Consider the following 12,486-nt stretch of genomic DNA (forward strand, 5'->3'; position numbering starts at 1 on the left):
TTTGGTGTCGCTAAATGCGACCACATGAGGCCAACCACTAAAACTATCAACCATGACGAGGAAATTACGGCCGTTGACGTCACCTAGGTCCACATGAATTTGCTCAAAAGGGCGAGTTGCCGGTGAAAAACGACAAAACGGTTCAGGTGGTGACGACGGGAGGTGCTTATTGCACTCGTCACAGTTTTTGGTGGCGTTTACAATATCATTGTCGATGCCGGGACAATAAACGGAAACGTTTATGTTGCGTCTTGGTGCATCACCAGCAAATTAAGCAAAATTGATGCACGGATGGATTCGACGATCATATCGTCGGCTTCATCGATTGTTAGCCAATCCTTTACGCACCAATAGGGACGCAATTTACTGTCCAAATTGCATTTGTCGTTCGGAAAACCTGCGTTTATTTGACTCTTTAGTTTGATCATAATGGGATAATATCCTGACTGTTACCAAGAGTACAATTTCTGCATTTCCTTCAAACGTCAATGGTACAAACACCATATGGTTGTCGTGCATTTTTTTATAAGTCTATAATGATACAGTAATTGTTAAAATTGGCTTCGGCTGGAAGAAATTCAGGAAAACATTCCGATTGAGGTACTCTACAGAGGCAAAATCATACCTGATCTACCAAACAATCCTTATCGTGGTTGAAAACAATCTGTCAGTAAATGATTATGGTAACTTTATAAAATGGAAAAGTTGTATACTCGCTTAGTCTAATAATGAAAACATTATATTATTTTGGATTCAATAGATGATAAACTTCTGGAAACAGGCGATGAAACAATTCAGCCAGTTGATGCTGAGCAAAGAGATTGCACAGATAATTCAAAAACTGTGCAACAGAATCCTCATAGTTAAATTCAATCAGTGAATAATGGTGTAGCTTATGATGGGGTATTTGGAAATTTGGAATGCTGGAAAGCTGGTATCTTGCACACACCCGACCAGAGTTGCCGATAGTTGACGATTCCAATTTTAGTACCATTTTCACTCTCTCGTCTACGCATACCATATTCCGGCTGTCCCTAAACTGCGAAAGCGAAACGCGAAACGCCTAAAATGCGGAACAGCTGTCAAAACGAACAAAAGTTTAGTGACCATTTCGTGGGACCTAATGCCGAAGGGCATACTAAAGAGTGAAACCTCTTGCAAAAAAAAACTTTTTATTTTCCTCATCAGAGTCTAAATCGACGGAGTAAGGCCCCCATGTTTCATGACTCCCGCTATGGTATTATAAGGCGTTGAAGAGGAGGGACAATAAAATTTGATTTCTTCTTCCGTTACCGTCTATCTTTCTATTTACATTTTATGATCAAAGAAAAGACAGAGCAGCATGGTACCCGTACGCGACAGATAGCTTAAAAGTACTTTTTAAGCTTAGAAAAAACGCAAAAATTTCGTTTTTTACTAAAGATTTAGAAAGCCTAACTTTGCAACACACAGAACCATGAAATATATAAGCTAAACATAGCTGTTCTCGTGGTGAGCTAAGAATTGCTGTTTTTTCTGAAGCTTGATTCAGCTTACTCTCATCTATCCTAGAAAAAAAGGGGGAAATAAAGAAATTGCGCGCGCGCACCTTTCTCTAAGCTTAACTAAGCTAACCTTTATATTTCTAAGCTTTTTCGCAAATGTTGGGTCACCTTTCCAATTGCGGATGTTATGAGGGTTTGCTGCGTTTTTTGTTGACGGTCACCGTTGGTCCTGATGTGGCATTAATTGATATGTTAAAATTCTCAATAATGAATACTACCAAAATTACACCAGATATATTTTTCTCTTCTCTTCTTTTTCTCTTTCCCTTAATCCTTTTAATGCATCGTTATCACTTATTAAAATTACTTTTTACATTGCTCTTATTGAATATATTACTCGATGTATATTTAGCCTTTAGTTGATATGGCGCAGGTAGTTGAAAAGCGCAGGGTATATCCGTAAGAAATAAGACATAAATAAAATATTCAATTTATCGGTAAAAATAATAATTTACATTATAGAATCTAGATTAAGAGAGCAGATGATGTACATATCGATTGCAGCATATGCTGATTATTAATTAGGAGAAAAGTTAGCTGTTTTCGGCTGTTTTCGGCTGTTTTCAGCTTATATAATCGTTAATTTTCTAATCATAGCATAGAATAAGCTTACATTAACTTAAGAATTATATAGCATAAAATCAAAAAGAAAATCTTAGCTGTTTTCAGCTTATTTTTTCCCTAGATGATAAAAAGAAAGCTTGTCCAAGCTTTTATTTTCATTACTTTTATTATTTCAAGTAACTTTAAGGTGAATCCGGGATGAATCAAAACCAAGGAAGAAAAAGTAAAAGTAAGTTCAAGCTTATTAAAAAAAAAGTATGACCTGAGTTTAAGTCTTCTTGGTAAAATATAAGTAATTTTCAGCTTAATAAAGCTTGAAGACAAACATCATCGACGGAATAAAAAAAATCTAGCTACGTTAAGCAAAACAAACCTAACTCTTGGGCTACTATATGAAATATAAGCTAATGTAAGCTAACGTAAGCTTGGGAAACGGGGAAAAAATAAAAAAGCACTTTTAAGCTATCTGTCGCGTACGGGTATGGTGGTATTTTTAAATGATGTATTGGATAAAAACAGAAAGAAACTGTGTAAAAATGCAAAATTTAACAATTTAACGCGGATAACAATCATGAAATTAGGCTACATTAAGATATTTTAAAAACTTGGACAAGGGAAAAATAGACAATAAAAATTCATTGAGAAAAAACAACCAACAGTGTCCTTTAGTCTGGGGTGATTAAAAAAAATAATCATTCGCAATCCACCAGAATGAGACACTAAACATACCTGTGGGAAACGCTACTGACTGGAGAAACGATCGAATTTGCCGCTCTTCAGAAGCCATGAAACAAAAAGATAGGTTTAGAACAAAACACAAGAACATGAAAACTTTAAAACCTTTAATATTCTCAGAATTCTAATGTTATCATTGTTAAGATGTCACCAAGATTTTGTATGACAGGGATAACAAATCATCACATAGTGCAAGAAAAACGAATAAGAAAACGATAAACACCTGTCACAATAATTTCCCCGTCACAACAGAAACAGGAAGATGCACAACGAATAGACAAGTATAAGAATTATTATGGACATCTTGTTATTTTTGAATTTTAAAATACCTCAGAGAATGTAGGTAAGGATAAATTAGGTGATAGATCGTCTCACCTCAGATTCTTCTTCTAAGGTTCTTTCATCACACTCATTTATTTCTTTGCGGAATGAAAGTAAGTTAATTTGAAAAAAAAACACCAAAGCTGGTTTCCGGTGCCGGACAGAAGGCCAAATAGACAATGTGCATTTGTGACTCTAGACCACAAATAAAAAATTGCGACACTAGGCCCGAAAGAAATTGTGCGTTAATGACAAATGCCCAAGTGGTCATTTGACTTTAGTGACAGAAGAACAAAACTCTGAACATCATTAGACCGAAACGTCATAAGACCAAAGCGTCTTTGGTATTTAGCGACACGATACCAATGAGACCTGGCAACGCTGAGCAGACGATAGTGGGTTGTTATTTACAAACAACTCTAAGCGTCATGGATTATTCCTATTTCCTACTAGTAATTTTATCTTTACTCAATTGCGAGTGAAATTCCAACGATTATATGAGGGAGAAATCCCCTTTGAAGCCATATATGGGTTAGTTATTTATTAAAACAAAAAGCCAGTTCGCTCAAGATCAACCTTTGAATTTTCGTCGAACAGGGTCACCTGGGACTTTCTAGCCAGGTAGAACTGTGTTAAGTTCAAATTACATCAGGGTAACATCAGATTTGCAGAATAAAAGTGGTTCTATTTAGAATACAGTGGTAAGCACACATTATTGTGGTATATTCTCATTACTGTTAATACTTCGTTTTTATTTTCAGCCTTGCAAACCGAAGAACTGAAACTTCAAATCCAGTTTATGTTTCATAGACATGGCAAGGAATGGTTTGGAGATAAATTGGCGTGTTGGTGTGCATGTCATTAAATGATTGAAGGTCCTGTCTTTGAATTCAAGAATTACTTCTATGAACTTACTATCGTTTGGATACAAACAGCAATCACAATGGCCTTATGTAGATCACATTTTCTTGTATAATAAGCTATTTCTTAATTTATGGTTCTATTTAATTTGCAGCATGCACATCCTTATATCTCTCCAGTGGTTAAGAATGGAGCTCTATTGAGACTACGATAGAGACAGGACACACACTCAGCTGGTTGTAAAGCACGGTTTAGAAATGTAGAACATGAAACATTTTTAGCAATTCGCTACGAAAATTATAAACTTTCAGGTATTAACTGGTTATTCCGTGCTATAATAATAGCCTTCCTTTTCTTGAAATAATTTGTTTTTTAAGTTTCAACAGACATTGATAATAAAGCTGGCTAGAAGCCATGCTTTTCAGCAGAAGGTGTGCGATTTCTGACAAAATGGCAGAAGACATGGGACCTCACTGGTGTGATTCACAGCTTGGCGCAACATGTTTGTCCCAAAAAAGATAACTAATGAAAGATAACAAATTCAAATTCCTTGTCTCTTCAAGACAACAAGTTGTACATATCTTTGTTGGAAATAAAAATGCAATGTAAAAAGCGCACTAGATGATCAGTTATTCCAGGTCCCTGTTGTGAAGTGAGAAAAAAAGGACAAGGGGGGTTGTTTTGGGTTTTTGGGGCAGGTTAAGACTTCAACAGGTGAAAACATTAAAAAACAACAGCTTAGCGAAGTTCAGCACTTTTTTTTACATGAAATGCACGCGATGTAAATGACAAAATAGTTCGAAATTATTGTTGCGCAGGAAGAGGAGGCTGACAAATACACATCAAAGATAAAACGCTTTAAGATGCAGTCAACTCCTCTTGTTACAAATCTTTTGAATTTGTTATTGGCTGTTATTGGTTCTCCAACTGGGCCGGATTTTGCAGAGGAAAAGCTATTAAAAACTCCTGTCTGCAGTAGGGCACACACTTGCTCGGAGGCGAAAGCCATCTTCCCTGTCCACTCTCTCCTGCGATAATTCCCCAACACAGTCTTCGCAAAAATGATGCTCACAGCAATCGATCCACAAGTCAGCGGGCCATTCCTGACATATGCTGCAGACATCGAACGGCCCCATTCTGTGCTGGGGGATCAGAGCGACCTCACGGCGGGGCAAGTCCTCTCTTCGAGGTAGATTGGCGTGATGCATTTGTCTATCCCCCACAATTCCCTCAACAAACTCGTCGCTTCTACGGCGAATAATGCGGATACGACGTGGCTCCGGGGCCATCTCCTCGGCAGGTGGAGCATTCTCCTCGGGAACTGGAACTTGAGGGATTTCTACGGCACCAATGGGATCAACGCGAAGGAGTACCTCGAAAGCGATTCTCTCAATTTGAACGGGTTCTCTGAAGATCTATAAGTAAAGAGTATTGACAGAAAATTTTTTTTATTTGGGGGCATGCATTCAAAGGCAATCAGTATAAAATTCGTACCATTTGCTCCTCCGCATGATTGTTCATTTGAATCACGCCATCGCGATTGAAATAATTGGATGCCAGAATTAGGAATTCCAAGAGTGTTACTCTGTTTTCTTGAAGGCGACTAGTAGCATCGACTATTTGTCTGTCTCGACGTACGTCTCTCCTTCGCCTTAATTCGCGAACTGCCAAACCACCTTCTACCCCCAACAAATCGCGAATGGCGATTCCCGCCGCTCGTTGGAGATGTCCTGTAAAATTATATTAATCCGTCAACATAAGATTCAATGCACTTCTTCCAATGGCCATTTACAACTCGAGTATTTATCAACACTTACCGATAAAGACCCAAAATCCTGGATGGGCTACCATCATTATTTCGTTCAATCCACGGTGCCACGATTCAATATGGTTATTTGTCCGATTAACTTGATTGTAGACAGAGAAGCGTGGGGCACCAACTTGATCCAGCCAAAACGTTCTTATGTAACCCAAAAATCGGGCCACGGATAGTCGGACTTGGACATCGGGGACTTCATTAACGGCTTGTGCATACAGTTGAATGGCTTGGAATGCCTCTTCTATTCTCCCGTGCGGCAAGAGAGGAAGAGCAATACACATCCGTATAACTCGTCCGACAATTTGGATGTCCCGATACGCGGCAGTAAGTCCCAAGGAGGAGGCATATCGGTACATGGCCTAACGAAAAAGAAAATGCGTAAAATGACAAATAAAAATATCTAATAAAGAAGGGAAAAAAACAAACCATGTCAGAATGAAACCAACAACCGCGTGCATGCCCGTCAGGAAAAACAGTCTGCATTGCCTGAAGGAGCGCCAGCTCGTAGTCCGCAATCATTCGCACAGGTTGTGGTTCTGCTCCAGCGTGTTCTATACAGATTTCCACTAAGCGTTGCAAACGCAAAGTGTACAACGCTTGAGTCCTTGCTGTCGTAAAAAAAAAACCTACAGGAAACGACTGAATAAAAGTTGTTACATAGAATGGCAGAGAACAAAAAATATCATTAAAATCTCTGCATTACATATCCGTAGGCTATAGCGTGTACGGTTGCCAGCTGTTGGAAAAAACGGGGGACACAGCGAAATGTCCCATCCATGCTAATTTCCGTGGTAATTCGTAAAATTCGCAATAGAGGAATGTTGATAAAAACCAAGGCGAGTCCATCGCCGTTTCTTATTTCTCCGAAATAAAATTGTCCTTGCCCATTACGTAACATCCTAAAATAATTAAGCGATATAGTTAAGGGTATAGACGAAGAAATTCAGTCTTATGTTATACCGGTACATGGGGCTGTTCTCTATTAACTGGTGCGCATCTTCGAGGGAGTTTGGAATTCTAGGTTGCGCTCTTGCACGAGCTCTTTGTAAATTCCTTCGAACCTGGGGAAATGTCAAGGTTGCACCCGGGAATCTGCAATTTCAGGAAAACAACAAATGATGATTGATAATCGAAATAACATCACTTAAATCACACAATTACTTGGCCTGAGGCCGAAATAAAGTCTATGATTGTGATGCTAGAATTATTACATGAAACGTTTACCTTTCAGTTGCATCTAGATAAATCTGATGAAGAGATCTAGGTGAGTTTATGGCTTCGAGGCAGCACCAATTTTCCATCTCAAGGTTCCTTATCAGTTGCCGATCATTGGGATGAGAATGCTCCCCTAAGACCACATAGGCATTGTTCCCAAAAGAAACCATAACTCGGCATCGGTTGCTTTGATGTCGGGATCGTCGGGATCGGAAAGGATGTCGGGAGTAAATGTAGCCATGTCGCAAATCCACCAACACATTTCCTCCGCTTCGAATCCCAGCTCTAAATTCCCATCTTACGGGAGGTGCATCCATATTCGTTCGAGATAAATTGCACTTGATTAAAAAAACATGAGGAGAGAACTAAAACATCAACCCACCATCCCAACTTGAATAAAGCTATACTGCAGCTCGCTGCCTACTATTCAGTAGGCCTACCAGAAAACGTTGATCCAACGTAGTTCATGTTGAGATGATCAAGGTTAAAGTACAGCGTTGACGAATATTTTTTACAGGCTAGAGCTATTTGTGCCGCTTCCACCGACAGCTTCCACCGGAGGGGCAAACTGTGTCCCACCCCCCACCCCCACTTCAATACGTTGAACGGAATATCCCATGCTGTGCTGTATAGCGTAATTCGCGTTCAATCCACTTAAAGTGATACGTCCGAGACAAGTAGAAGGTCATGAATAGGTTATAGCTATATTGGGCAGGATTTTATTTCTCTACAGTTAACACAACTCTCGCCGATTCATTCAGAGCATCTACAAACAAATTCGAAATGAAGATTTACGATCACGCTCTATATCCCGCTCATATACCTAACGTCCATTGAATAAAGTTTCGATCCTCTTTCGCTTTTGATTGACTGACTCTTTCAATCTGCTTTCATCTCTAGCTCTAGGGAATCGGGTGACATTTACTCTTGGCGTTTCTTAGACGACAACGAGATCTCCAATTACGTCCTTGGAGGTGTTTGATCATCGAAAGACACTGTGCTATCCGGGATGTATAGGTTTCGATAAAGGCATCTTAGCAACCATTGAATGCGAGAACATAGCGTTGCAGCGTTTAGTAAATAAAAATGTAGTGATGAGAGGAATAACATCATCCCCCCCCATTATTGTGAAATGAAACAAGGAGAAAACCTTGGTGGAATGCCCTTCTATTTTATTGCTGTCCTACGTTATAAAGGAAGGAACAATCAATCGCGTGTGGCCGAGTGATTGAGTAATGATAGTCATCCGATATCTCCGCCCTTTCATCCATTATCTCAACCTAAGTGAGATGGGAACGCATTGCTGAGACTTCCGACCTATAGATGTTTTCCTTCTCCTATACAGCTCTTTCTTACCCTATTTAGTACGGGTTCAGTTGAATACTAATCATCATTCAAAATTTATTTGAACTAAAGGGAAAGAGAACGATGTCCTTAACACGATTCTTCCCGAAAGAAAAGGGCGTCGTTCAAAATTTCGCGTTCAAGGTCTTTTTTTTAAAGAATTAGTTATTACTTTTTTCATTAACAATTCAATAATTTACATTCCCAGAAATTAGGATGCGCCCTTAAAGTTTCTTTTACTCGGATACAACGAACGCGACGTTAAAGAATGCCTGAACACAAGCAGCCAGCTTTATCTTACCCTTTTCTTCTCTGATGGAGAAATGGGAATTTGCATTGGATTCACAGAGAAATCTTACAGTTAGAACCTGGCTTTCAGGTGAATGCCACTTCTCTGCGCCACCACCTGTTCATTTGAACCGTTTTCTCTCCTAAAACCTATCTACGAAGGGACAATGAGATATTTCTCTTAGTCATTCTCATTCTAGCACGACAGCAAAAAAAAACTCCAAATGTTAATTTTCTGATGAAACTTTGTATTAAGCGACATTTGAAGCTGGGTTAATGGATGCGATGTTACTGGTTTTACTTATAAGAAAGCTGTGTTGTGGTAACTACTGAGCCGACCGCTGTGCTCAATGACTCCACATAACGAGACAAGACTTTCTTCTTCGTCGGTTTCTTAATCAGCTAGCAGTATCTTCCGTCTTCGTAACAGTAGAATCATCTTCAACACTTAGGGGGGTTTATCTAGAAAATGATTGAACTTTTTAACAAAAAAGTTTGCATGATTATTGCACATATTCTACCTGAACCAAGGTTACACCGATTGGCTCAGCAACTAACAGCTCCTCTTTATTTGCTTTTTCTGATGAATTCTTCACAGGATTTCAGTTTTCTTGCTCTTGAAAGGCTGCATAGGAACTGCTGTAGGGGGAGTTTCCAATGAACCTTTCAGCTGCACAACATGGCCACCTTGAACTTCCACGTCGAGTAGTTGTGTCAACCAATCAGTTTGGCTCAAGACTTGGTTGACATTGATGTGCTCTCCAAATTAGAGAGACCTTTGCTCGCACTGACACTTCCTTTTCTTTGGTGTATAACTACAGATAAAGCGATAGAAATATAAACACGTTATTACTCAAATGAATAACACAAGCAATTTAGTTACACTGAGGGTGCTGGAATATCCATTTTTCGACAGTTCTTCGGCATCGAAATGGGTTTGACTTCTTTTCACATGTGTAATCTCGTAAAAATCTTTGATGATTGAGGGAAGCATTTAGAGCTCCATACTAGCAGAACTTTCCACGTTGCCTGAATACTTGAATAGCGAAATCCACTTTATAATCATGAAGAAGGGGTTTTTGTTTTGTTTGGCAAAGTAGACTAACTCCTGATAATTACTGCGACATTAGTTTAATTCTGAAATCAAACTCTTTTTATTACTGACTTATTTTTGTTTTGATTTGATTCACACAAGCTGTCTACTATGCGTTGCCAAGTCCCTCTATAGTATGGCTGTATAAAAAGGTTTGGTTTAGTGTCGCTTTGGTCTTCTGACTTTTTGTTCAAAAGTCGTAGAAAAGAAAAATAATTGGGCATGTGACATTTTGGGGAGAAGACGCAAGGATCATTTTTCGTTTTGGTCTACATTCGTCTTGGTCTTTTGTCATTTATTTACCTAATTTTGTGCCACTGTCGCAATGGTCTATTGACGCATTATCCTCCGCACCGGACTCCTGGTTTCATGAAGTCACATCAATCATGACTGCATTATTTAAATAAAAAAGCATAGATTAGTTAGCAAAAAAGGTGAAAGCATGGAAACAATATATTAAAAATCAGATGAGGAATCAATAATAAATTGAAATCGTCAAATTGGCAAATTCATACGAACGAGACTCGGCAGATCATAAAATAAGATTGTTAAACCGAGGAAGTTACTTACGTTCAGGAAGCATGGCGGTGTCAGAATACTAAATGCGAATCACATGAAATTACTACCCATGAAATATGTCGTTAAAAAATTCTGAGATCAAATCTCGGTAAAATATTGCCGAGATAGATGTCGTTGTTTGATAATTTTTTTCCAAAAAAACCTACTTTAAGAATACCGATAATCAATTGTGGTATTGATGAAGAAAAAAAGAGGCATACAAATTAAAATTGTCGCCTTTCCTCTTTTGGCCGGCGGTTGATTAAAGAAATGGAAAAAGGAAGACAACTAAACATAGATTAAGTACACAACACAGGGTAAAAGGGGGAATTAATTATGGGTAAATAAATTTAATGGGGTAAATAAATTCGAAGTAAAAAATGTAGACAGCGTTATGTTAGGTCAAATTAGGTCATTTAAACTGCCTTCATCGTTTTATAAAGCAAGATAAAACTACGTCTGCCTATTATTATACCAGCTATATCAATATCCCCCCCCCCTTACTAACTATGGTTTAATTTTTACAGGATTTCGATTTTTCTTGATACTTTTTTCAATCCCCACAAAATGGTTAAAACAACAATTGGATATGTAAAGTAAGAGAGGAACGGAGTAGAAGAGAAAAGAAAATATAATTTTAAAATCTTAGGATCGGGAGTGGGTGGAAATTTAGTTTTCGGATCTCTCCCTCTCTAACCCTGAGTAGGCATTAAAACCCAGATAGAACTTGGGACAAAAAAATGAGAGGGGCGAGTATATCCGGTCTGAAAACGGGAAAGCAAAAACAGAAAGGCGCTAATCGACAATGGTAGCGATTTTAAATCTTGATACAAAAAATCCCGACAAAATATTGTCTGGACGTTTATTACCGAGATTTTACTCGGTAAAACTACCGACATATTTCTGAGAGAGTAGTAATACTTTAAATAAATACACGAGACTTTAATATCCTTTAATTAATTTATTTAAAAAAAAGAAACTAAGATAAACTTATCTCAAGGGCGCTTTTAGTGACTTTAAGTTTGTTTATGGCGTCATCGTCTGTTACAAGGAAGTTCTCATGTCATGATGTTTCGCGCCACCAAAGTTTAGCACGGTAACAACAACTAAAATGCGAAACAGGGTCCCAACAGTTTGGTCCGTTTGGCAAGCTGTTTCTTTTTTTAGGCGTTTCACGTTTCGACTTTCGCTTTTGCAGTTTAGGGAAAGCCCCATATTCCTCTATTATGGAATTTATATCGTTTGTATACATTCTCTGTTTTGAATTTCTTTTACTTTTTTACTTGGCCCCCAAAAAACTGGAACATGTTTAGGCAAGATGACAGTGTGATAATTGGATCACAATATGCACTTACACTGAAGTTACACTTATACTGAACTAACACTAACACATAAACACTGAGTAGATTATAAGGAAACTTGTATTTACCACTTGTTGGGGAGTACACTGCCGGGATCACTCTGCCGGGATGAGGCAGAGCGTGGGCTTTTATACTTAGGGTTAGTTATTGCAACATAGGTACAGACACGTATACAGTTGCACCATCACCAGGATGTGGTGGTGCAAGAAGAGAAAGATGTTTGTCGGATGGCGCAATTGGCATTGCACCATCCGAAGTAACCTAAGTATCAAGGCTGAAAGCGCTTGCCTTGTCATAAAAGGCTGACGGCTTTCACCTTGAGAGGCAGGGCTCCCGCCTCGCTGCATTCCTCCCTTACCCGAAGAAATTCTGGGTTGGAGGGCGAAACAAAACCCAATAAAATAATTGAACAAGGATAGCATATATTGTATAGAGAAAGCGATTGAGTAATACATAATGGCAAAATATTATACCAACACCAAACGAGTAAAAGTTAAATAAGTATATAAGATAATAAACAAGATAATATATATATAAAATAAACAATTAGACTGGGTTGTGGGGATTGATGATGGTGGCGTTTGAGTCTTCATCAGTACCCGCATAGGGTACCAATGATTCCTCACGACACGGCACCATTTGGTCAGAGTTTTCTTCTTCTTCTGCTTCCTCTCTTTCTTCATAAATTTCTTCTTCCTCTTCCTCCACGATTTCTCCTTCTTCCAGTTCCTCTCTTTCTTCATAAATTTCTTCCTCCTCTTCGTCCACGATTTCTCCTTCTTC

General features: G+C 38.6%; 2 long non-coding RNA genes across 4 annotated transcripts; one reads left to right on the forward strand and one right to left on the reverse strand.

Annotated features, from left to right (window-relative positions):
- Positions 1–4,065: 4,065 nt before the first annotated feature.
- On the forward strand, positions 4,066–4,556 carry LOC124328918. Its single transcript, XR_006916550.1, has 3 exons — positions 4,066–4,117; positions 4,180–4,336; positions 4,403–4,556. It is a non-coding gene; the product is annotated as an uncharacterized LOC124328918 (long non-coding RNA).
- Positions 4,557–8,937: 4,381 nt separating this feature from the next.
- On the reverse strand, positions 8,938–11,950 carry LOC124328915. Of its 3 annotated transcripts, XR_006916546.1 has the most exons (5): positions 10,088–11,950; positions 9,857–9,924; positions 9,575–9,799; positions 9,213–9,506; positions 8,938–9,153 (listed from the first exon to the last, which is right to left on the reverse strand). It is a non-coding gene; the product is annotated as an uncharacterized LOC124328915 (long non-coding RNA). The 3 variants fall into 3 exon arrangements; XR_006916547.1 differs by lacking the exon at positions 9,857–9,924 and having other exon boundaries at positions 9,575–9,727; XR_006916545.1 differs by having other exon boundaries at positions 9,575–9,924.
- Between the last annotated feature and the right edge of the window lie 536 nt (positions 11,951–12,486).

The sequence above is a fragment of the Daphnia pulicaria genome, chromosome 3, assembly GCF_021234035.1.
Source record: "Daphnia pulicaria isolate SC F1-1A chromosome 3, SC_F0-13Bv2, whole genome shotgun sequence".
In the NCBI taxonomy this organism is placed as follows: Eukaryota; Metazoa; Arthropoda; class Branchiopoda; order Diplostraca; family Daphniidae; genus Daphnia; species Daphnia pulicaria.